Here is a 25,775-nt window from a genome sequence, read left to right on the forward strand (position 1 = left end):
GCAGGTAGGGCTGGATTGAAGAGCTCTTTTCCAGCTTGCAGCAACACACTGAAGCCAAGAAGCCAGGCTTCACACCTCTGAGGATGCTTCTCTTACTCTCCCTCTTCCTCTCCTTCTCCTTCCATCTTCCCCCAACCTAAAGAGGATTTCCCCCTGGAGGTTTATGTAGGTTAGTGAATAAGGCTCATTAATGCTGGGATGCTGTATTTTACTTAGCATTTGCCACAAACTGGGCCAGAACCTGCTGGATTAGAAAGCTGCTACCAGGGTGTTCTTGGAAGCACTTTAGGCCACTAAGGTAGCAGGATAGAACAAACCCAGAGTGAGCTGCTGTGCTAAATGATACCCTAATGACTTGCACCTGACTCCCCAACTTGTTAATCCTTCTTAAATATTTATGAAGCCATAGGTAGAATTAGCCTTCCTTCTGGAGCTAAGAAACCAGATTCACAGAGGGTACTGTGCAAGATTTGCTTGGCTCTCCCAGAAAAGTAGTGAGGACAGAATCTGAGGTTTGTGACTAAGTTGGCCATTCTATACTCAGGTGGCTTGGGTATGAGTAGACAATTTCAGTAAGGAGAAAGGGAGGAAAGGAGGAAGGGAGGGAGGGAGGGAGGAAGGAAGGGAAGAAGGAAGGAAAGGAGAGAAGGAGGAAGGGAGGAAGGGAAGAAGGAAGGAAGGGAAGGAAGAAGGGAGGAAAGGAGAGAAGGAGGAAGGGAGAAAGGGAGGAAGGGAAGAAGGAAGGAAGGGAAGGAAGAAGAGAAGAAGGGAGGAAAGAAGGGAGAAAGGGAGGAAGAGGATTGCTTTTTCCCACCTCTATACATCATGCTGTTCCTTGGACTTGGAGGCTAGCCTATCCAACTCCTTCCTTTAACCACCTCACCTGCCTTATCTATTCTAACCCTGTATCTGGTACCACACTCTGCAATACAGAAGCTTCATCAATGTTTTTTGTCTCCCCACTCCAACCCCCCTCCCCCATTAATGCTTTTCCCTCCAGTTAAGGCTGTCTCTATGCTGCCACCACATGGTCTAAAAAGGTACTTGGAGGAAACCGAATCCCAGAAAAGGCTGGGTGACTTGCAAAAAAGGCCCTGCAAGTTTAAATGCCAGGGCCAGGACTTCCCTAGCACCCACTGACATGGTCATTGGCTCTTTCCCGATGAGAAAAAAGCCCCTTTTGCAACCAAGGAACTTTACCCCATAGCCTCCATTGCCTCATCTGTACAATGGGTCTAAGACCTCCTCCACAGGCCTGATCAGTGACCTTCAAATGAGTAAGTATATAGGAAGAGCTTGGAAAACCTGAAAGCAGTAGATATATGTCAGAGAAAACCAAAAAAAAAAAAAAACAACCCATTTCCAATATCCTCAGAACAGCTAAGCAAACGGCCCATGCGTTCTTCAATCAAATAAATGGAAGTGAGGGGGAACAAATAGTCCAATAGACAGAGTTGCTACAAGAAAGAAAATATCCTTATCGTCTGTGTAATTTAAGAACAGTACTCTGATCTTGAAGGCTATTCCGGGAATGGAGCTAGAGAATACTCCAGTAGGTTCTAGCAACAAATGTCACTTGATCGTGAGTCTATCATAACTCACTGAGGCATAACTGAAAAACAATGGAGATATTCCATGTTTCAAATAAAATGTTTCCAATTAGCTGTGAAACCTGAACATACAAAAAAATCATTGATATAATTTTTTACATCATTTTCATTTGCTAAATATCTCTATTCCTCCCCTTCCTATCAAGCCATTCTTGGTAATGTAAATAACTATATAAATAAGAAAGAGAATAAAAAAAGCAATTCAGTACAACTCATCAATACATCAACTGAGACTGACAATATATTCAATGTTTTGCACTCATAGTCCCCTGCCTCTCTAGTGAAGAGATGGAAGTGTATTTTTAATCTCTTCTTTGCAAAAAAGAAAAGATTATAATTACACAGTGTTGAGGATTTTATTGTCTGCAAGTTGCTGGCTGACCTCTTATGCATTTCTAGCATGGAAGATATAACTTACTGTAGTTTGTCTTTGGATTACATGATCATTACTCAGTCTGGTGTGAAGTTCAGAATTTTGTTGGAGTAGTTGTGGAGAAGCTCGACAGCCTGCTTCCCACTCAGAAAGTTCCATTAATTTTCATTAAAAATTTTATCACTAAAAACGTGCAAATTTAGAAATTTCTGAAATCACAGAAAATGGCTTATAAAAATACAACACTGTTATCCAAATGGCAAAGAATTTCATCTTAGACTTTCACCTTTATCATTCGCTATTAGGCTTTTCATTAATTTTGAGGCCTAAAAAACCCCAAATACAATGTTCCTTGGTATGGACAAAACTCCATCTCAACTAGGAATCTCTCTTAAGATCCACTCCAGTGGAACCCAACTAGTATGCCCCCAAACTGGAGCAATTCACACTACTTTCCTTGACCCTTCTGCCAAAGACTTCTATTGGGTTTGAAATATTTGGGTTTTCCATCAGTTTTCTTCACAACTACAAATATATTGGACCCCAATGTATATTGCTGCTAATTTCTTTATATTTATCACTAGAAACATCACTTCCTCCTGCTTCTCTTTTATCAGAAGCTCTAATACTCAAATTACCTGCCACACTTAGCATAGCAAAAGGCTCACTGATCTCTAGGATTGAAGAAAACTCCAAAACAGACCCTCTTAAAATTTTCTTAGCATTTTTTCTAATCCATAATTCAATCAATCAATCAATCAACATTTTTTAAGCATCTACCATGTTCCAGGCACTATGCTAAGGACCATGTTACAAAGGCAGGCAAAAGACAGTACCTGTTCTCAAGGACCTCACAATCTGATGGGGGAGACAACAAGCAAACAAGTACGTACAGAGAAGTTATATACAAGATAAATAGTTAAGAGAGGGAAGACACTAAAATTAAAAAGGGGTTGAAATAAGTTTCCCATGAAGACAGAATCTTAGTTGGGACTTAAAGGAAGCTAGAGAAGTTAGTAAATAGAAATGAAGAGGAAGAGCATACTAGGCATGGGGAATAGGGAGAGAAAATGCCTGGAGACAAGACATAGAGCAATTTATTCATGAAAAAGTCAGGAGGCCAGAGTCATTGGATCAAATAGTATGTGGTGGGAAGTAAGATATAAGAAGGCTGAAAAGGAAGGAAGGTACTAGATTAGGAAGATCTGTGAATCCCACACAGCACATATCTTTGATCCTGGAGGACTTCTTGGAATTTATTGAGTACATGGGGGTTAGGGAAAGGGGACTGATTTAGACTTTAGGAAAATCACTTTGGTGCCTTCAATTGAAATGGAGAAAGACTTGAGGCAAGTGATCCACCAGTTAGTATGTAATAAAATGTGAATTACATAAAATATAACTTTAAATGTAATTTGATTACATAAAATTAAAAAGCTTTTCCACAAGCAAGATCAATGCAGTTAGAATGAGAGAGAATCATTTAACTAGAGAAAATCTTTACAGGGAATGTTTCTGATAAGAGCCTAAAATCCAAGATATAAAGAGAATGGATATAAATATGTATGAAAAAGCCATTCTTCAATGAATGAGTCGTCAATGTTTATGAATGAACAGGTTGCAAATAAAGAAATGTAAGGTATCAACAACAAGTATATGAATGCAGGCGCCAAAACACTTGGCACGTTGTAAGTAATTAATAAATCTTAATTGATTGACTAATAAGATAAATGTAAATTAAAACAATTCTGAGGATCTGCTTTACAACTATTAAATTAACCAAAATGACAAAAGGAAAAATGGCAGTTCTTAGAGAGGCTGTAAGAGGACTATTGGTGTAGCTATGAATTGGTTCTACTGTTTTGGAGAACAATTTAGAATAATGCCCCCAAAAAGTCAATTAACTGTGTATACGCTTTGATTCCATAATTGACTACTAGGCAATACCCTCAAAGAGATCAAAAACAGGAAAACACTCTTATGACAAAAATTTATAGCAGCACTTTTTGTGATATCAAGAACTTGAAATAAAGCAACCATCAATTATGGAATTGGAATAGATAAAATATTACTGTCAAAAGAAATTATGAATATAACTCAAGGAAACAAAAGACTTAGATGAATTGACATTGAAGCAAAACTTCAATTGACACCATGACTACAATAACATAAAAGGGGAAAAATACTTTGAAAAACTTCAGAAACTGGATCAACAGAGTGACCAATCTTAACTTCAAAAGACTGATGCTGTTAACGCGACTCCTCCTCTTAGCAGAAAGATAAGGGATGAAATGTACTTAATAAGATATATTTTCAGATACAGTCAATATGTTGGTTTCTCTTGCTTGACAAAACTTATTTGTTACAAAAGATAGCTTTTATGGAGGTTGATAAGTTTATGAATGAATCATGAAAGAGATAAAAAAGGAGAATCAATAAAACATTAAAAATGCACACAATAAAAGGAAATGTTCAGAAGGGACAACAAAAGGGAAAATTGTGTTATTATCTATATTTAATATGCAATTCAAAAAACCCAAAGAGTTCACAGTTTCATATATAATGTTTTTGTGTTCTTTTTATATTGAAATGTATGTCTTTGTTTTAAAGTCCTTAATAAAAAAATAAAAATAAAATCATGACACTGGACTAGTAGCTAAAAGAAGGACAAGGATGATACTAGGATATCATTTTTTTAACCTAGCTCCACCCTTCATCATTACATATAATGGAGCACTAACTCTACAGTGACTGTTTACCTCTGATAGTACGCCAGGCCACCTGGGGAATCTAGTAAATTATGACTTCACTGCCTTTAATAATGTTTCAGTGGGCTGAAACCAATCAATCAAGCAAGCATTTATTAACCAACTATTTTGCTCCAGACCTTATGGTAGCAATGGGAATAAAAATACAAACAAAAACAAAACAGTCCCTGCTCTCAAAGAACTTACCTTCTACTGTGGGAGATGAACAGGTACAAATATTAGTATATAAAAATAGATCCAAAATAAATAAATTCAAAAAAATAATGATGTAGAGTGGGAAAACACACTAATAGCTGGAGAAATCAAGAAAGGCTCATGTAAAAGAAGGGCTTGAAATCCAATGCAGAGACAAGAGGGCAGGAAAAGGGAGTACTGATTATGAGCAACAAACAGGAGCACCAGTCTGTCTGGACCACATTGTAGAGTGTGTCAATGGGAGGAATACTCAATAAGGCTAGAAAAGTAGGATGGGGTCAAGTAATTAAGAGTTTTAAATACCAAACAATGGAATGTATATCTTATCTTAGAGGTAATAGGAAGTCACTAGAATTTATTGAGTAGGAGAGTATCATTGTCAGGCTTGAAATAACTCTGGCAAGCCTGTGGAGAATGAATTAGGGTGGAATGAAAGTCAGCACTGGGCTCATTGTAATCTCCATGCACCCAAGAAGTCATATACATAAAAGGATTGGGCAAATGACTGATTTAAGTTAAAATGAACTATTTTTAAAAATTTCATTAAAAATCATTATACATTAAAACTTTCAAGTTCTTGTACTGTCTTGTTCAAAATGTAAGCATTTTCCCATCTGTTTTATAAAGCATATCATGTATAAATCTAGTATTGGTTTTGCCTATTATAGTGAATTTGTAAGTTTTCTATTTGAAATATGTGGGAACCTCAAACTCTCAACAGCATCACCAAGTCCGGAGAGAAAATATGCTCTATTTTCTGTCTTCCCTCTGCTTTAGAAAAGTGGGAAAGGGGCACAAGTGAATATCTTCTAAGAGTCTTTTTCTTTTTACTTTGCAAACATTTATTGAGTCATATTTTATAGAGAATTAGAATTACAGTCAGAAAATTTCATTCTGAAGACAAACTCTACCATTACTACCTATGTAGTTTTGAGTAATTAATCAACTATTAAGCAATTTTAAGCACCTATTTAGAGCTGGGTGATGGGCTAAGTGCCAAGAATAAAGAGACAAAACTCCTTGACATCAAGGAATTTATGTTCTAATGTATATATAATCAATAAACATTTAACCTGCCATAAATTTAGATAGACACTATGCTAAGATATAGGTACACAGATACATACACACACACACACACACACGTGCGTGCACACACACAAAGTATAAATGTAAAATTTCTCCCTTCACTAAAGTGTCAACTCTTTTGCCTGTTCACTTTTCTTTGTTTATGTATATACACACATTACACATGTGTGCATACAATATATGTATGTTTTTATATACATGATTAGGCATATATGTATACACAAAGATATCACGTGTGTCATGTAGATACACATAGTTGCACATACCTGTGTGTAGCATTCCCTGGGGGCTATTACCTCACTATGTAGATACTGTTCTAGGTTTTTGTGGGTAGTTGCTACCAATACTATAGCTTACAAGCCTCGACTAATAAGCTTTGAAGGATTAGCTAAGAGACTCAATTAACTCTCAACAAAGGCATTTACTCAAATGAAATAGCAGGAACAATAGCTACAAAACATCCATCTCTCCCATAAACCTGAGGTACATTCACACAAATACACATATCACTCATGAGCAGAATACACGTCTGTTGTTGTTTGGCCATCATTTTCAAAGAGGATCAATTACATCATCGATGATGCTTGTGAACTGGATTTAAGTGAGACAGAATTGCACAAAATCATCAGCCTCGCTCTATCTTCCAAGCCATCAAAGTCGACCAGCAGGGCAAAAGTCAAATCAATGGTTAAGGCCAGGGCTAGAGTGGATTACTCTGGTGTCTTCGATGTCTAACCAAGTTCGAAGTGCTCCACAGCTCCTTCATGGATGTATAAACAAATTGTTCTCATTTGCCACTCTTAAGGGAGAAGTCTTCACATTTGGTGTAGACATTCACTGTAACTCCTAACAGGTTTGAGGTCTATTGCAGCTACTCCTTGGATACAGTAGATCTGAGTCACTTATCCAGCTGAATTCTCAAACTTTTCTCCTACCCACAGTCTTTCTCTCTACTTTGCTGCCAGGGGTCACCTTCCTTGGAGTTGTTTGCTTTGAAGAAATCTAAGTTATCAACAATCTGAATAACTGTGTCTCTATATGTCTCTGCTCCCTGACAGCTGCACCTTCACTGCAACATGACCAGTGAGCTTGGTAATTTCTCCTAATGTCAGACTCTCTCAAACTTCCCATCGATTAACCATTTAACGTTCTAAGGAGCATGACTGGTTGGGGTGCTCAGCTTCATAAAATGTTCAAGGCATAGATGCATTTCTATACTTAATGTGATACCTCATTAATCCCTTCAAATTAAATCCTGGGTTTTCTATGATTCTATTACCTGAGGTACACCCTAACTAATATAAACACACACACATATTATGCAAAATAAATACAAGGCAGTCTGGGAGGGAGATCATTAACAGGTAGAGGAATCAGAACATGTAGAAAGCAGTAATTGAGCTCAGATGTGAAGAAAATGGAGATACTGAGATATGAAGGGTAAAAGAAAATGTATTCCGGATATAAAGAATGGGTAAAAGCATGAAGATAAAAGATGGAGAATCTTAAATGCAGAACCATATTGTTCCAAGTATTGCTGAAGTCATGATGCATGTCAGAAGGAAAGTAATGTGTAAGATTAAAACTGTACTTTTGAAGTCATTTAAAAGCCAAACCAATGAGTTTATATTTGATCTTAAAGGTTACAGAGAATTCTAAGACTGTTTTGCAGGTTATCAAACCGTGCATCCCCTTTGATCCAGCAGTGGTTTTACGGGGCCCATATCCCAAAGAGATCATAAAGGAGGAAAGGGACCCACAAGTGCAAAAATGGTGTGGCAGCCCTTTTTGTGGTGAAAACTGAGTGGATCTCATCAGTTGGAGAATGGCTGAACAAGTTATGGTATATGAATGTTATAGAATATTATTGTTCTGTAAGAAATAACCAGTAGGATAATTTCAGAGAGGCTTGGAGAGACTTATAGGAACTGATGCTAAGTGAAATGAGCAGAACCAGAAGATCATTGTACATGGCAACAACAAGATTATATGATGATAAATTCTGATGGATGCAGCTCTTTTCAACAATGAGACGATTCAGACTAGTTCCAATGGTCTTGTAATGGAGAGAGGCATCTGTACCCACAGAGAGAGGACAGTGGAAACTGAATGTTGATCACAACATAGAGTTTTCACTTCTTTTGTTGTTGTTTGTTTGAATTTTATTTTCTTTCTCATTCTTTTCCTTTTTGATCTGATTTTTCTTATGCAACAAGATAATTGTAAAAATATGTATGCCAATGTGGGATTTACATATATATTTTACCATGTTTGACTTATACTGAATTATTTGCCATCTAGGGGAGGGGAAGGGGAGAAGGGATGGGGAAATTGGAACACAAAGCTTTGCAGGGGTCAATGGCGAAAAATTATTCTTGCATATGTTATGAAAATAAAAAGCTTCAATAAAAAATAAAAAATAAGATCCTTTTGCTATGAATTTGCTAAATATAAGCCATATAAACGTTCAAAGAGGAACAATACAGAGGATTTTATATGAAATTTGTCTTATTGCTTAAGTTATTTTTAGGGTTATATTAAACTTAATTAGATAGTACCAAAAATGCTTTCTCATTTGTGTTTCCTTCTCAACTTCCTTTGTCTTTCTTCTATTTTCTAAAGTTTCATTAACATTATTTTCTTCCCTTTCTGTATCATTATCACTATTCACTAACTACTCCCTCCCAATAGCTCTTTCCTACTCAATGGAAGTTCTCCCTCTTGACATATAGTCAAGCAAAATAATGAACACTTTGTTCATGTTTAAAAACGCATGTTCCATTCTGCTATGTCCTCTCTACCATGAGATGGGAAACATCATCAGTCTTCTGAAGTTATGATAGGTCATTGCACTGATTAATTCATAGTCTTAGGTCTTTCAAAGTCATTTTCACTTGTATTATTTTACTTGTGTAAAAGATTCTCTTGGCTATGTTCATTTCATTCTGCATCAGTTCATAAATGCCTTCTAAAATGTTTGTTAACATAAAGCAATCAGGAGAGGTGTGTAAATTTTTAATATTAAATTCTAACAGCACAATACTATTCCATTACATTCTTATACCATAATTTGTTTAGTCATTTCCTAATTCATGGGCTTCCTTGTTTCAGTTCTTTGCTACAGTAAAAAGTATTGTTATGAATATTTTCATGTATATGGATCCTTTCCCTCTGTATGCAGACTCTTGGGGTTATAAGCCTAACAGTTGTATCACTGGGTCAACGAGCATGCACAATTTATTGAGTTTGGGGGATACAATTCCAAATTATTTTCTAGAATGATAGCACTTACTTATAATTCAACAAAGTACACAAGAATACAAAAAAGTGTATTGTTGGCTACAAGAAGAAGAAGATTATTTGCAATAGCGAATAAACATAACAGAAATATAAACAAAAGGAAAAAATAGAACTGAACAAATTCTGGAAAAACTAGAGTTAAAAGACTTAATGGAATCTTTTTATTGGAGCTGCAAGAGAATACACATATTCTCAGGACTAAATGAAACTTCTAAAAAAACTGACCAAGCATTAGGGCATGGGGATATGAAAAACAAATGTAAAATGGCAGAAATACTTAATACATCCTTTACATCCCAGACCACAATAAAAAATCATTGGTTCAGGGGCCACAAAAAGATACACACTCAAATGAATATTTAACAACGAAATATAAAATGAGTGGATAAAAGAACAAATCATAGAAATAGTAGTTATTAGAAAGAAAATTATAAAAATGAAATAATATACCAGAGTTTCTGGAATGCAACTAAAGCAGATTTTGATGGGAAAAAAAATCACATTACTAAATATATATATATACATATATATATTAATAAACTAGAAAAAGAATAGACTTATGAATTGAATATGCATTTTTTTAAAATGAGAAAACTAACATAAACTAACATTTATTTATGTGCTTGAAAATAAGCACAAATTAAAAGAGAATGAAAACTAGAATAGAGATAAATTGGAAACAACTACATAAATTACAATTAAAACTAAAACCTGATTCTTTGAAAAGACTACCAAATTTCATAGACCTTTAGCTAATCTGATTAAAAAGTAGGCAGAAAATCAATAAAATAAACGAACCCAAGGTAAAATCACCAAAAAACCCCGAGGAGAAACAATATGGATGATCATAGAAACAGAGGAATACCTACAAATATATAAATTATCCTGAATATCAGAAGGTCAAATAGTTCAAGTCACCCAATCTCAGAAAAGGAAACAGATCTGGCTGCCTGGTCCTGATAGATTCAGAGAATAATTCTATCAAACAAATTTTAAAGACCAATTAGTATTCATACTTCAGAAATTCTCAAAAACTGAGAAAGAAAGTCTCCTAACGGAATCTTTTATGAGACAAATATACTATTAATACCTAAACCAAGAAAAGATAAAACATAAAAGGAAAACTATAGGGTGATATCATTAAGGAATAATGACTCAAATTTTAGAAGTAAATCCTATCAGACTACAACAATTTATTCAAGAATTCACTCGTTATGGTCAAGGAAATGCAAGGGAAGTTCAAATTAGGAAAGCAATCAACATAATTCATCATATTAAAAACTAAAATATCCAATCTATATAATCATCTTAATAGATGCAGAAAAAAGGATTTGACCAAAGTATAACCCTGTTTTATGCTATAAACCCTACAAAGTATAGATTTAGAGAGATATTTTTAATATGATAACAAGACTAATAAAACGAGGATCAACTGCAAAGGATCAAATGCAACTATATAAACCACACAGGAAACCCTTTCATTAAATAAGGGAGTGAAGCAATGATGCACACTTTCCCCATTATTATTTGATGTAGGTTTTTTTTTTAAATACTAGAAATAGCAGACAAGAGAAAAACATAAAGGCATAAAGATGGGTAAAGATGAATTAATACTAGTCCTATTTACTTATGCTTTGATAGTATATTTAGAAAATGCTAGGGAATCAGCAAAGATATTAATGGAGAAAATTAATAGCTTCAGCAAAGTTGCAAGCTACAGGCATAAAGTAGCAATCATCAAAATCATTATTGGTTATTTTGAATATTGGTATTGGCTAAAAATGGAGTGATAGATCAATGGAATAGACTAGATAAGGTAGAATCACAAACAATGGAACTTAATAACCCAGAGTTTGATAAAAGTAGAAAACATAAACTACCTAAGAATAAGAAATTTTTATTGAGAAATCTGAGGAGAAAACTAGAAAGCAGTTTGGTAGAAATGGGACTTAGACAACACTTTTATACCATATTCTACAACACATTTTAGGTAAAATGTGCAACCTTTATATTAATGATCAGAATATTTAAAAAAATAGAAAATCAAGCCATATAACTCTCACAGCAATAGGTACCAAATGTATTCTTAACCAAACAAGAGACAGATAAAAAAGGTAAACTGACTAATGCTGATTACTTGAAACTGAAAAACTTCTACACAGACAAAATTATTGCATCTGGAATAAAAAAGGAAGTGACTAAATGGGGGACAGTTTTTCTATCAAATTATTATCCTAAGGGTTTGGTATCTAAGATATATATATATATATGTGTGTGTGTGTGTGTGTGTGTATGTGTATCTTATATATATATATATACATACACATACACATATGTATACACACATACATACATATACATATATATATATATATATGAACCAATAGCAATCCCCCTATTTATATAAAAATAAAAATTAATAGATAAGTGGTCAAACAGTTCTCAAAAGAAGAAATGCAAAATATTCCCAGCCACCTGAAAGAGTGCTACAAATCATAATAATAAAAGAAGTGCAAATTTAAAAAACCTGAAGTTTCACCTCATACCCAGAAAAACTAACAAAAACTCTCCCAAAATGGCAATATTGATTGCAGAATGGTAAGCACACTAATATACTGGTGGTGGAACTATGAAACAGTACAAGCAATTTGAAAAGAATTATGCAAAGAATATAAATAAAATGTCCATCTTTGGATCAGAAACTCGATTACTGGGCTTTTATCTCAAATAAACTATAAAGTCTCTATATAAAACAAATATTTATAGAAGCACGTTTTTCTGATAACAAAGAACTGGAAACAAACCATAATGCATGAATATAATGGGATGTTACTGTGCTGTAATAAATAATATATGTGATGAGTATAGAGAAGTACAGAAAACCTACAGGAATTGATGCAGAGTGAATTAAGCAGAACCAAGAAAACAATATACACAAAACTACAACAATGTAGATGGAAAGATCATGCTCTAAAAAACCAAAAGTTAGCATAACAAAATTATAAAGACCAAGAATGACCTGGATGAAGATAAATGAGAAAATACTCCCAAGCCTGCCCCTTTGTTCATGTGGGAGGTCAGGGTCACAGGTGTTATACATTGAACATGTTTTTGGACTTCTTTCAATGTATGGATCAGTTGTGCTGATTTTTTCTTTTAAAATGTACTAGTTGCTATATTGAAGGGGAGAAGGGAAAAGGATATTGGAAATAACTGAAACAGGAGATATAAGAAACAGAAGATAATAAAATCTCATTTAAAAAAATAGTACATCAGTGTGCCTGTCATTCCACAGCTTCTCCAATGATTTCCATTTTTCACCTTTTGTCATCTGTGTCAACCTGTTGAGTAAGGAGTACAAACTCATGGTTGTTTTAAACTGCATTTCATTGATTAATGATTCATTTTCTGGCAATTTTCTCAATAGCAGCCTTGACAACCAACTCGCCCTTGGAGAAATTAACTTTTGTGTTTATATATGTGTGTGTGTGTATATATATATATATATATATATATATATATATATATATGTATATATGTATGTACGTATGTATCACTTCTATGTCCCTTGGATATCAACCTTTTATCAGAGATAATTTGGGGAAAATTCTTTGGTTTTTTAATTATGATTCCCACAGTGCTTAGGATTGTTATGGCCTATAGTAGGTGCTTAATACATATCTCCTTAGTTATTTAATCTTCTAGAATATGTCTTAGTTTAAATGTTGATAGTTACATTTGTTCATTTGAAAACTACCCTCCATTGATTTATGATCTATTTGAAAATTTTATGTTTTTATGCTTGCACTACCTTGAACATAAAACTTTTATGAGATTGTTGTAAAAATTATAATTCTAACTGCATTTATGTTGTTTAATAAAAAACTTCTACATTTTACATAACTGCAAACATCTATTTTATCTAATGTGACCCCCTTTATCCCTTAAAGATTCTTCCCCTATCCGTGGTTATGAAGAGGAACTCCTCTCCCTGTCAACCCTTTGCCACCATGCCTCAAGCTGCCTTCTCACCCTGCAACTTTCCTCATTGCTTGGGGGCCTTCTCATCCTCGCCAATCCTCTTCTCCCCCTGGTGAATTCCTTCCAGAGCTCCATTTTAAGGATGCTCCCAGGCCAACCATGCTTCATTTCCCTCCTGGCTGGGCTTTTGACTCCCCATCTTACTCCTTTGCAGATATTTTGTCCATCCCACTTCTTTTTTAACTTCATTTTATGTGCTTCATCTTCCATTTAAATGGAATATTTGAATGGATATTCCTTGAGGGCAAGGAATATCCTCCTCTTTGCTTGTACTTGTATCCCTAGCACTGAGTACAGTGCTGACATACAAAGTAAATGTATAAACAATGCTTCCTGCCTGCCTGCCCTTCTTCTCTTATCCATCTATGATATGAACTTTTACATCCATTTGGATATATGTCATGTATACCAGCTTACTGTGGTCTATGAAAGGAATGCTCATCTAACCAAGGATTCTTAACCTGAAAACCACGACTTTTAAAAATAAATATTTTACATAAATCTTTTCTATATTTTATGATCTTATATATTTCATTTTTATGCATTTAAAAACATAATTCTGAGATGAGGTCCACAGGTTTCACCAGACTAGTTGCCAGAGGGGCTCATGACACCAAAAAGGTGAAGAACCTTAGTTACTTTCATGGCTTTCTAGTTTTCCCAGAATTCTTTTTGTTAAATGGGAAACTCTTACTCAAGTCAGTAGTGTGCTTGTGTTTATCAAACACCATCCTACCCTGTTTGATTGCTTCTGGGTCTTATTTGCGAAATCCATTCAATTAATCAACTTTTCCATGTTTTAGCTAATCCCAAATAGTGAACCCATTTTACAGAGGAGGAAATTAAGGCTTGAAGAAATTAAATTACTTTCTCATAATCATCAGCGTAAGAAGCACAAAAAGTAAGAGTGAAACCAGGATTTCATGAATCCGAGTCCAGTACACTATCCATTATGCAACAACACCTCTTGGGGAAAGATATGTGCCCTTCTCTTCTAAAAGAAATGCAATTTTCCTTTTCTTCCTGCCCACTCACAGATAGGATCACAAGAGCTGGATTGGCTTCCCAACAGCCAAGTGAAGAGCTAAGTATGCGCCACTCATCTCTCTCTGTATGTCACATGGCTGTTGGAATTGTAAAGGATGTAAAACAGAAGAGGAGAGCAAATAAAGGAAGCCTTGGGAGCCATAAGGAGCAACTGGAACTTGGGGCGGGGGGAAGAATCTAGTTGCTGTCTTGTTGGGGGTATAAAGGGAAAGGGGCTTTCCCTCGGCATGATCAGCATCCTCCACTATGTCTGTGGTGTTGCTGACATCCACTCTCTTTCTTGTCTCCTCCCAAGGAAAATGCCCATAGGAATCTGCTCAATAAACTGGGTTGCATGAAATTGTACAAAAAGTATTTATTTAGTGTTGACCATGCAAAACAAACTTCTAGAGCTGTCACCTTTGTCAGTGCCAGATCACTGTCATTTATTGTATTTCAAATGTAAAAGTGTCCCCCAACAGATATAATTGTACCATACTAAGAAGGTACCGTATCTATTCAATAAAGCAGCTAGTTGCCATTCACTGCTTTCCACCATACTATGAAATTTTTACCTTATGAGATATTGTTCCTTCCTGTATAGTGCTATGTTTAATTAGCATGTAGCTAATTAAGGGTATAACCACAAATATATCTCAGTTTCCTGAGCTTTTTTCATTTCTCCCAGCCACATGCATTGAATTTTATGTTTTGTTAGGCTGGTTCTCAATGCGTATATTGCTCAAGAGTTGGTATATGCTGCATTTTTATTTAGCTTAAACCCAGTGCTTAGCAAATAGCAATTTGAGTAACATGAACAATGTTAAAGAAACCATCAAGAACTTATGAGCCAGCAATTATTTTGCATGAAAAAAAGTAAGCCAGAATATTCACGTGTTATCTGTTTTGTGCTGCTGCAAGCAAACCTAGTTGGTCAAGTCCCACCTGCTGGAATATAGTTCTGCTGCTATCCTCTTTCTCAAGTTTTTTTCTGTCTTTGTATAATTATCTCAAATGTGTATTCTAGCTCTTTGCTCTTTCTTGCATGCAGAACATGTTTCCTACAATCTGTTCACTTTTCCCAGAGTGTCTTTCTTAAAGAAATCAGTTTACACTGACACTGAGTAGACAGTAGAGAAGTCCTGCTGGGTGCCCTCACCGTAACCTGATTTCCTTCCTATTTGTTCCATGGGAAATGGTTACCTGCAGTGTTTAAACACCCTTTTAGAGTGCTGATTCTGAACTAAACAACTGAAAAAGCATACAAGAATGGGATTTGGAGGATCACTGAGAATGTTAGAACTCCTGCTCAAAGCATTTCTGAATGGCCTTCCAAGTTATTTTTATATAGTGACCGTAAAGTTTGAACATCAGAAATTAAAAAGCTGTGCCCCAAAGCATGAGAGGCCATGATAAGCATGCTCCATCGTGGAGGCATATGCCCAATTTTTTTAACTTCTTATTCAAATAAAAGTAATTCCTACAATTCTAAAACAATAGGATTCGTCTCTAAAGGCCTGTCTTTTTCTGTACGCAAGAAAGCAGAAAGATAAAATAAATGACACATACGTCTAAAGAGTCCTTGAAATGCCATGGAGAAGCTTGGTGGTGCACCAGACTAAAAATTCTCAGAGAACTCTTCGGTTATGCACAAAGGAAAGAGGGTTGGATATTTCCTTTTCTCACTTATGTTCCTGAAGAAGAGGTAATCACTGAATTGGTCTCCTCTATACTAGGCTCAATGGAAAAGCCAAAAGTTGAATGAATCATGAACACAGAGCAACCCGGCAAGAAGGTGAGCTCATATGGTGCTACCTTCCTCAGGATCTTTCTGAACAGTAAGCTTGCCTTGCACACGAGCTGTCAATCAATTGTCAATCAAACCACTTCACAATAGCAATAAGTCCACATATGCTGAAAAGACATTTGAGGAAGCAATAAAAAAGCCATGGATTCTCTCCATCCCTTCTAGTTCCAAGTCTTTGATCTTCCTCAGCAGTCCAGCTGAGCTCACAAAGCTTTTCTCTTGTGGCAGAGCCAATACTTTAGATAGACAAGATATCTAGCTATCTAAATGGGGCAATAAGTATACAATAAAGGACATTAATTGAACTACCTTTTCAGAAATGTATATATTTTATTGCCGAAAAAAATCAGCTCTTCAGGCATATAGATTTATCCTGTGGTTGAGTCAAGTAAGATACAGAGGCCCAAGCCTCCCCTGGTAAGGATTTGTACTCCCTCTGAATGGCATCCACCAAAGAAAGATTTCCTATCTGAAATTTTGAGAGATATGGCTTTCTGTCCCAATGGAACGGACACAATATCTATGAGTGATACACATGTATGGCAAGTGGTGCCTTTGCACTAAACTAAATCATCAGCAAAAGTGACAGAACAAGGGATACAATTGCACAATAATATCAACCCTGCAAAGGTAAACAACTGCGAACTATTTAGTAAACTCAGATCAATACAATTACCCACCAAGAACTCACAATGAAAAGTACTGTTCACATCCAGAGAGGGAACTGATGGACTAAGAATGCAGACTGAAACAATTTTTATCTTTTTTTTGCTTTTGGGGGGAACATGGCTAATGCAGAAATTTTTTTCAGGAGGTTCATAAAGGAACACAAACAATACTGATGATTTTCAAGTTCATGATAAAAATATTTTTAAAAAATCATTGGATTTCCTGAAACCTATAACCAAACAAAAGCACTGGATATAATATTTCAAGAAATCATCAAAATAAATTTGTGCAGAACTATTAGATCTCCAGTATAAAGTAAAACTAGTAAAAACATCCAGTGATAGCTTCTTTAAAAAAAAATCTAAATGAAACATAACCAGAAAGGATCCAAAACTTCTACATCAAATAAAAAGTACTGAAAGCAACCAAGAAGAAAGAGGTAAGTAACAAAGCACCGAAGTCAAGATCACAGAAGATTTTGTATCAGTTACTATAGCAGATAAGAAATCTTGAAATACAAAATACCCAAAAGAAAAAAAAAAGTTTATAACTAAGGATAATATGCTGCAAAACTTAGTACTAATACTATTGAGAAAGCAGAAACTTTTAACCAAAGCCTTCTGTTGGAAAAAAAAAACCCAGATAAGTAGAATTTTTGAAATGTAAATCCAAGATATGAGAAAGATTTTTAAAAACTAAATAATTTTTTAAATTATCAAATGCTTACAGTCTAATAGGGGGAGAAAAGACCATTCAAACTTTTCAAGGGTCAAAGGCTAACTGACAACCTAGATGCAGTTTGGGGCTATTTTGTTTTAAGTAAATAAGGAAAATGGTGGAGAAAAGAAATATACAATGGTAAGAATGAGGAAGAAGAGGGAAAAATTTACTGTTTATCAAAAATGGGCTGCACCAAAAAAAAAAAAAAAAAGAGAGAGAGAGAGAGAGAGAGAGTATACAAACATAAAGGTGAGTATGGGAGTTACAGGCTTATCTGAATCTCACTCTTATCTGAATCAGATAAAGGAACATTAAATACAGCACACTTGCAAGCACATACCCACACACACAGAATTTAGATTTAAAAGATACTGAAATTTAAGTCACTAAAATAAATTCAAGGGATTGCACTAGGTAACCTCTAAGAGTCTTTCCAGCTCTGGATCCAATCATAATGTATTATTTTCAGGACCATCTAGTCAAATAGCTACTTTCATCAAAATACTCAATTCTGTACCCAATACAGATCTGACAATTTTATATACATCCCTCTTTTTTCTGTTTTTGTATACAGAAATGTTAAAGTGTGTTGATTTGTTCAAGTTAATAATAAATATATATATATATATATATATATTTTTTAAAAATCATTAGATTTCCTAAAAATCATGACCAAACAAAAGCACTGAGCCTGGAGTTAGAAGATCTCAGTTCATATTCTGTCTTAGACACTTAGCACCTATGTAATCCCACTCCCTAAATTATTTAGTCTCTGTCTGCCTCAGTTGCCTCAATTGGAAAATGTGAATAACAATAGCACCTACCCTATATCCTGCTATAAGGATTAAATGAAATAATATTAATAAAGTGCTCAGCACATGTAGAACATGTGGAACATATTTTCCTTCCCTCTTCACATATATGACCAGGCCATACATTTTGATGGGTGCGTGCCAAGGGGACGCCTATTATGACTGGTGCACTCAAATCAGTGAGTAACTTGGGTTTGGTGGACCCTAGGTTCTGAACATACTGTGCTGTTGAGCCCGTCCCCACTGGTCTCACATGACAAATAGTCCTCTGCTTGTCTTGTGCTTGCCAAGAATTGGTTTTACAAGCATCACCTGGTCGCTAAGTGTGGCTCCAACAGGCATTCAGATCTTGCTCTGCATTTCTTTACTAAGCTTGTGGATTCTGTTAGCCACTGCTCTGCTAGGTGTGTGACTGCAGAACTTCTCTTCACTGTCAGCATCTGGATTGCAGCTGGAATCTCCACCTTATGCTTCAAGTCTCCCCTAACCCCATAAGAAGAAGGGTGGTTTCTACCATGTCTCTCTCAGCTTAGAAACAAGAGGTTTAAGCTTCAACTATCTCAATGAAAAAGGCAGGCACTCACATACTCTGATATTCACCAGTAAAAAGCAGCAGGATATAATAAAAGGAATCTATTAGTCCTTAGTTGGAGCACTTTTCTTTCTAAACCTGTGGTCCCTGAACTTAAAAACACATTGAAAGCTGTATCCATGTGGTTTCTTTTTATAATCCAATATATTTTATTTGATATTTTAACAACATTTTTATGAAGAGGCGTCACCAAATGATGGCAAAAAGAGTCTATACAGAATGCAAAAAACATTCAGAGCTCATAATCTAGAAAAATATTCACCTCTAGAATTCCAGCCACTTAGCTAAGCAGAACTTTAGAATAACTTTGAAACTCTGAACCTTTTTCTGGCTCATCAGGAGTAATTCCTTTAGAGACAAAGGCCTAGGGACACAAAGTCCTCATGAATCTTACATACAAATACATATAAAAATGTATGTATGTGTATACATACGTATGTATGGGTACTTATATATACAAATGCATATACACACAAAAGTATGAGTAAATGTGTATATGTGTGTACATGTATCAAAATGTGCACATGTGCACATGCATTACATGCATGTATGAATATATAATTATGTATGCGCCTATATATCCATGCACAAGAGTGAGATATATAACCCCTGCCTATAAATACATGTAATGTGTGCTTATACACATATACATATATATTGCATACAGATAATTTGTGTGGTATTTATGTCTATATATGCATATATATGATATATATATATTATTCTATATAGGCATATATATGATGATACATATAAATATATATGCAAAGAGGTATGTATGTGATGCATAATACACATTTAGATGTGTATGCATACATATATGTATACAGAAAGAGTCTTTTGAGCTTGGACCTGTGGTAAAATGGGCAAACTTTTAAAATACTCTCATGGAGAAACCATTCTTGTCAATGAGTGTACTAGAGGCCTCCGGGGCAACTGCAGCACTTAGATGAATATTGACTTTCAAAAGACCCATATTTCTGATTGTTTCTACTGTCTTTGGCACATTTTCTCATTCCGTTAACTGCGTGTCAGGTTTTTATGCTAATGGCATATTTGATTAATCATTGTTATAGCTTTTTATGGTTTTGCCAGGTGGCTTTGACTGGACCACCTTGAGTCTCCAACTTAAACCACATCTTTTCTTTTTTGCAGTCATGAACGCACAGGCCATGGTTGAGTTTTATAAGCGCACCCCCAATTATGAACCACCCTTAAAGATAAGCATATCTATAGGATGAAAGTCCCAGTTTCAATTTTGAAAGGCTCTTTCAAGATGAATAATAATTTCCCCCCCATGTCCAATAACTTCATGGGAAGAGTGACGTCTGTAAGATAACAAAGGACAAATTGTCCCTATCTGGGTACTGCTTCTAGAAGTTAAGTTTTACAAAGAGAGGGCAAAGTTTTAATCACACCTTTTTTCTTCTTTCACCCTTTTCTTTCCCTCCTCAAGAGTTTTTGTTTTTTTTGTTTTTTTTTTTTTGCCTTCTCATTCAAGCTACAATTGAATTTTAAGGAGGGGTCATTTTAGGAGGTTCCTCCTCTTTATTAGTCTATTTCAAACTCTGGAATTTTATTACTTAGATATTCAAATGTTAAGTCAAGTTTAGAAAAGTTAAAAACAATTATCTGCTCTGCCATTTCCTATTAATGTATTAATTTACTGCCTATTTGGACTCAGGTTCTCCAAAGATCCCTGATTTCAGAAGAAAGTGGGTATTCTTTCCATCAACCCATCAGAAGCCCAGTGGACCATAGGAACAACAGAAATGCAACTAGGGGGAATTGTTTTTGGAGACGCAATACCTGATACTTACCAAGTGTTTCAACACAGGTGAATCACTGTCTTATTGAGCCTCAGTCTTCTCTTCTGCAAACTGTAAAAAAAAAAAAAAAAAAAAAAAAAAAAAAAAAAAAAAAAAGATGTTACAGGTTATTCTTGTGAAAAAAAATTCTATAAATCTTTTTTTACAATACTTTAAAGACCTAAAATTTCATCATCAACAAGACTTGCTTCATAGATACATATAACCACACTTCCCTGGGAAATGTAATGATCCTTGGGGCTACTGTAGTAAGAAATTTCATCATTCTGAAATCAACCTATTAATTGCTTTCTCTGAACTATGAAAAACTTTAGAGGGTCTTATAAATATGAGTTATTATTACCAATGTCCAGTACCTAGTAAATATTCCTGTACAGCTATATAGCTATGATCTAATCAATGTGGAGACATTCTGCCACTGATGCACATCAAAACTTGTTTAAACCAACTCTGAGTTACCACTACACACCTCTCAGATTGGTTAAGATGATAGGAAAAGATAACGATAAATGTTGGAGGGGACGTGGGAAAACTGGGACACCAATACATTGCTGGTGGAGTTGTAAACTAATCCAACCATTCTGGAGACCAAATTGGAACCATGACCAAAGAGCTATCAAAATGTGCATACCCTTTGATCCAGCTACTAGATCTGTCTCTACTAGATCCATATTCCAAAGAAATCATAAAAGAGGGAAAAGGATTTATGTGTGCAAAAAAGTTTATAGTAGCCCTTTTTGTAGTGGCAAGGAACTGGAAACTGAGTGGATGCCCATCTGTTGAGGAATTTCTATAAGAAAAGATTCGCAGGATGATTTCAGAGAGGCCTGGAGAGACTTACAAGAACTGATTCTGACTGAAGTGAGTAGAACCAGGAGAACATTGTACACAGTAACAAGATTATGTGATGATCAATTCTGATAGACTTGGCTCTTTTCAAAAATGAGGTAATTCAGGCCAATTCCAATAAAGCAGTGATGGAGAGAGCCATCTGCATCTAGAAAAAGTACTGTGGAGACTGAATGTGGATCACAACATAGTATTTTCATCTTTTTTGTAGTTCTTTGCTTGCTTTTTTCCCCTTTCTTATTTTTTTCCTTTTTGATCTGATTTTTCTTGTTCAGCATATTAAATGTGGAAATATGGATAGAAGAATTGTATATATTTTACATATATTATAGAAGGAGAAAAATTTGAAACACAAGGCTTTGCAAAGATGAATGCTGAAAATTTATCTTTGCAGATATTTTGAAAATAAAAAGCTATTATTTATAAGACATATTCATAAAACAAAAAAAAACTTATCTAAGCCTGAAGGCCAAGATTTGGGCTATACAGACTCAGCTAAACGTTCTGAGGACAGTAAAATCAAAAATGGGGAGGAGAATACAAAGATGAGTCTCCATTGATTTATTCAAACAAATGATCCTATCTCATCTAAAGTAAAGTGTTATAAGATATTTTGCTACATTAATCAGGTAAAAAGAAGCAACCAATCTTGATCATATGCTTGAGACTAAAAACAAAAAATACTTAGAACTAAAGTGAAGTTGCATAGGGAAAAGGTTCAGGTAGAAGCTCGGTCAAGCTCTAGGGTCATCTATAAATTCTCAAACAAACTGAGAATGGAGTTATTCTAGAATTTGGAGCAAGCGTGATAAATCTCTTGAGGAGGAATCCAGTCCAGACTCAGTCTTCTTCCCCCTATTCTGCTTTGGACAGAGAAAGTCATTTTGAACTTCAAAGGCTTGAGGGCCTGATGGATTTTTTATCAATGTCCGAGGAACAAATTAGGATTAACAGGTGGCAGTTAATGTATTGAAAGTAAAAGACAGTCTAGATGCAGATTCATAGTAGTTCTATAAGGACTTTAACAAAGAAGTAATATCATATCTGAACAGAATTTCTTGAGCATTCCATTAATGGGAGGAAAAGACTTCCAGCAACCTGGACCTTCCTTGCTCAGGAAACCGACTAATCTGTGAAAGTGGGATTCTGGATTACGATATCCACATATATATATATATATATATATATATATATATATATATATATATATATATATTTGTTAATGCTAGAATGAAATAAGGGAGTTGGACTAAACTACATCTAAGATTCTTTCAGTGCTGTGATGGTAGGATTTAGAGCTAGAAGGGACCTTAAAGATCATCTAGTCCAATCTCCTTGTTTTTAAAAGGAAGACAATTAGGAAGGCACCGTCAAGATGGAAGAGAAAAAGCAGTAACTCGCCTGAGCTCTCTCCAATTCCCCAACAACTTTAAAATAACAAAACAAAATGAATTCCAGAGCAGCAGAGCCAACAAAAGGTCAGGGTAGGAAACTTTTTCAGCCCAAGACAACTTAGGAGGTCATCAGGAAAGATCTGTCTCACTGGTGATGGTCAGGCCTGGTGCTAGAGGATAAAACTGGAAAAAGAAATGAGAGTGATACAGGAAAATTACGAAATGAGAGTCAACGTCATGGGAAAACATTGAAGAAAATAAAAACTTAAACAAAACTTGCCAAATGTAAAAGAGGCACAAAAATCCACTGAAGAGAAAAACTTCTTCATAAGTAGAGTTGGCCAAATGGAAAAGGAAGCACAAAAACTCGCTGAAGAAAATAAGTTCCTGAAAAATTAAAATTGGACAAGTGAAAGCTAATGTTTCTATGAGACATTGAGAAACAACAAAATGAAGTCAAAGACTGAAAAAAAAGAAAATGTGAAATATCCCATTGGAAAATAACTAGCCTGGAAAACAGATCCAGAAGAGACCATTTAAGAATTTTTGGTCTACCTCAAAACCATGATCAAAAAAAGAGCCTAGATATATTTCAAGAAATTATTAAGGAAAACTGCTCTGATATTCTGTCATCAGAGAGTAAAATGAAAATCAAAAGAATCTACCAATCACCTCCAAAAAGAGATCCTAAAATGAAAAGTCCCAGGAATATTAGAGCCAAATTACAGAGCTCTTTAGTCAAAGAGAAAATATTATAAGCAGCCATAAAGAAATATTTTAAATATTGTGAAGCCACAGTCAGGATAACAAAAGTTTTAACAGCTTCTACATTAAAGGATCAGATGGCTTGGGATATGATATTTAGGAGGGCAAAGAAACTAGGATTACAATCAAGAATTCATTTAGCCAGAAAAACTGAATATAATCCTTTGGGGGGGGGGTCAGAGGTTGAAAGTTATTTAATAGTAAAAAGGACTTTCAATCAATCCTGATGAAAAAATCAGAGCTGAAAAGAAATTTTGACTTTCAAATACAATATTCAAAATAGGCATAAAAAGGTAAACAGGGAAAAGTAATCATAAGGGATTCAATGAGTAAAATGTTTACATTCCTATGTGGGAAGATGATACTTGTAACTACTAAAAACTTTATCATTACTAGAGTGGTTAGGAGGAGTATGCATAGACAGAGTACATGGGTGATAGTTGACAATAATGGTATGATTTAAAAAATAAAATGAAGGGGTGAAAAAGAGTGATGAACCAGGAGAAGGGAGAAGGGAAAGGGAGAATGGGATAAATTACCTCACACAAATGAGGCACAAAAAGAAGAGCTTTTATAATGGAGAGGAAAATGGAGGGGATGACAGGCAATATTTGAATTTAATTCTTATTGGAATTGAGTCAAAGAGGGGAAAAATCACACAGTTGAACATAAAAATCTATCTTAATCTATAGAGAAGTAAGAGAAAAGGAGGATAAGGCAAGAGAGGGCTAGTAGAAGGGAGGGAAGATTGGGGAAGGTAGTAGTCAGAAGCAAAACAGACTTTTGAGGAAGTATAGGATAAAAGGAGAGAAAAAGATAGATAAATAGGGGACAAGAAGGAAGGAAATAGTAATCATAACTGGGAATATTAATGGATGAACCCATCCACATAACAGAAGTGAATAGAAAAGTGGATTAAAAAAAGAATACAACAATATGTTGTGTACAACACACTTGAAATAGAGAAACACACACAGAGTAAAAATAATGGGCTAGAGAAGAATCTATTATGCTTCAGCTGAATAAAAACAAGCAGGAAAAGCAATCATGATCTTGGATAAATCAAAAGCAAAAATAGGTCTAATTAAAAGAGATAAACAGGAAAACTACATTTTGCTAAAAGGTACCGTAGACAATGAAGCAATAGCAATACCAATCACAAATGAACCAAATGGTAAAGCATCCAAATTCTTAAGGAAAACTTAAATGAGCTGCGAGAGAAAATAGAGTAAAACCATACTAATGGGGGAATCTTAACTTTTCCCTCTCAGAAACTGATAAATCTAACCACAAGAAAAGAGATGAATGAAATTTTAGAAAAATTAGATACCTAACTATGTATTAGTGCACAAAAATCTCATAAATAAATGCAAAAAATCAGAAATATTAAATGTTAACTTTTCAAATTATAATGCAATAAAATTATATTCAATAAAGAGCCATGGAAATATAGATTAAAAAAAACTATAGCCCAATTTTCCTAATGAATATTAATGCAAAAAATTTAGATAAAATACAAGCAAGGAGATTACAACAATATATCACAAAGATCATATACTATGATTAAATAGAATTTCTAACAGGAATACAAGGCTGTTTTAATATTAGGAAAAGTATTAGCATAATTAACCATATCAATAACAAAAACAACAAAAATTATATGATTATTTCAATAGATGCAAAAAAAGCTTTTGAGAAAATTAACATTCATTTCTTTACAAACACAAGAGAGTACAGGAATAAATGGATCTTTTCTAAAAATTTTAAATTGTAGCTAAAACCATCAGCAAGCAATATCTGTAATGGCTTGGATAAGCAAGGAGCCTTTCCGATAGGATCAGGGATGAAGCAAGGATGCCCATTGTTACCACGATTATTCACCATTGTACTAGAAATGCTAGCTATGGCAATAACAGAAGAAAAAACACTGAAGGAA

At 34.9% G+C, this 25,775-nt stretch overlaps 1 pseudogene; it reads right to left on the reverse strand.

The window, feature by feature from the left end:
• LOC100921119 overlaps positions 1 to 25,775 on the reverse strand; it is a 99,677-nt pseudogene that overhangs the window by 20,346 nt on the left and 53,556 nt on the right.

This window comes from Sarcophilus harrisii, chromosome X, assembly GCF_902635505.1.
Source record: "Sarcophilus harrisii chromosome X, mSarHar1.11, whole genome shotgun sequence".
NCBI classification, from domain to species: Eukaryota; Metazoa; Chordata; class Mammalia; order Dasyuromorphia; family Dasyuridae; genus Sarcophilus; species Sarcophilus harrisii.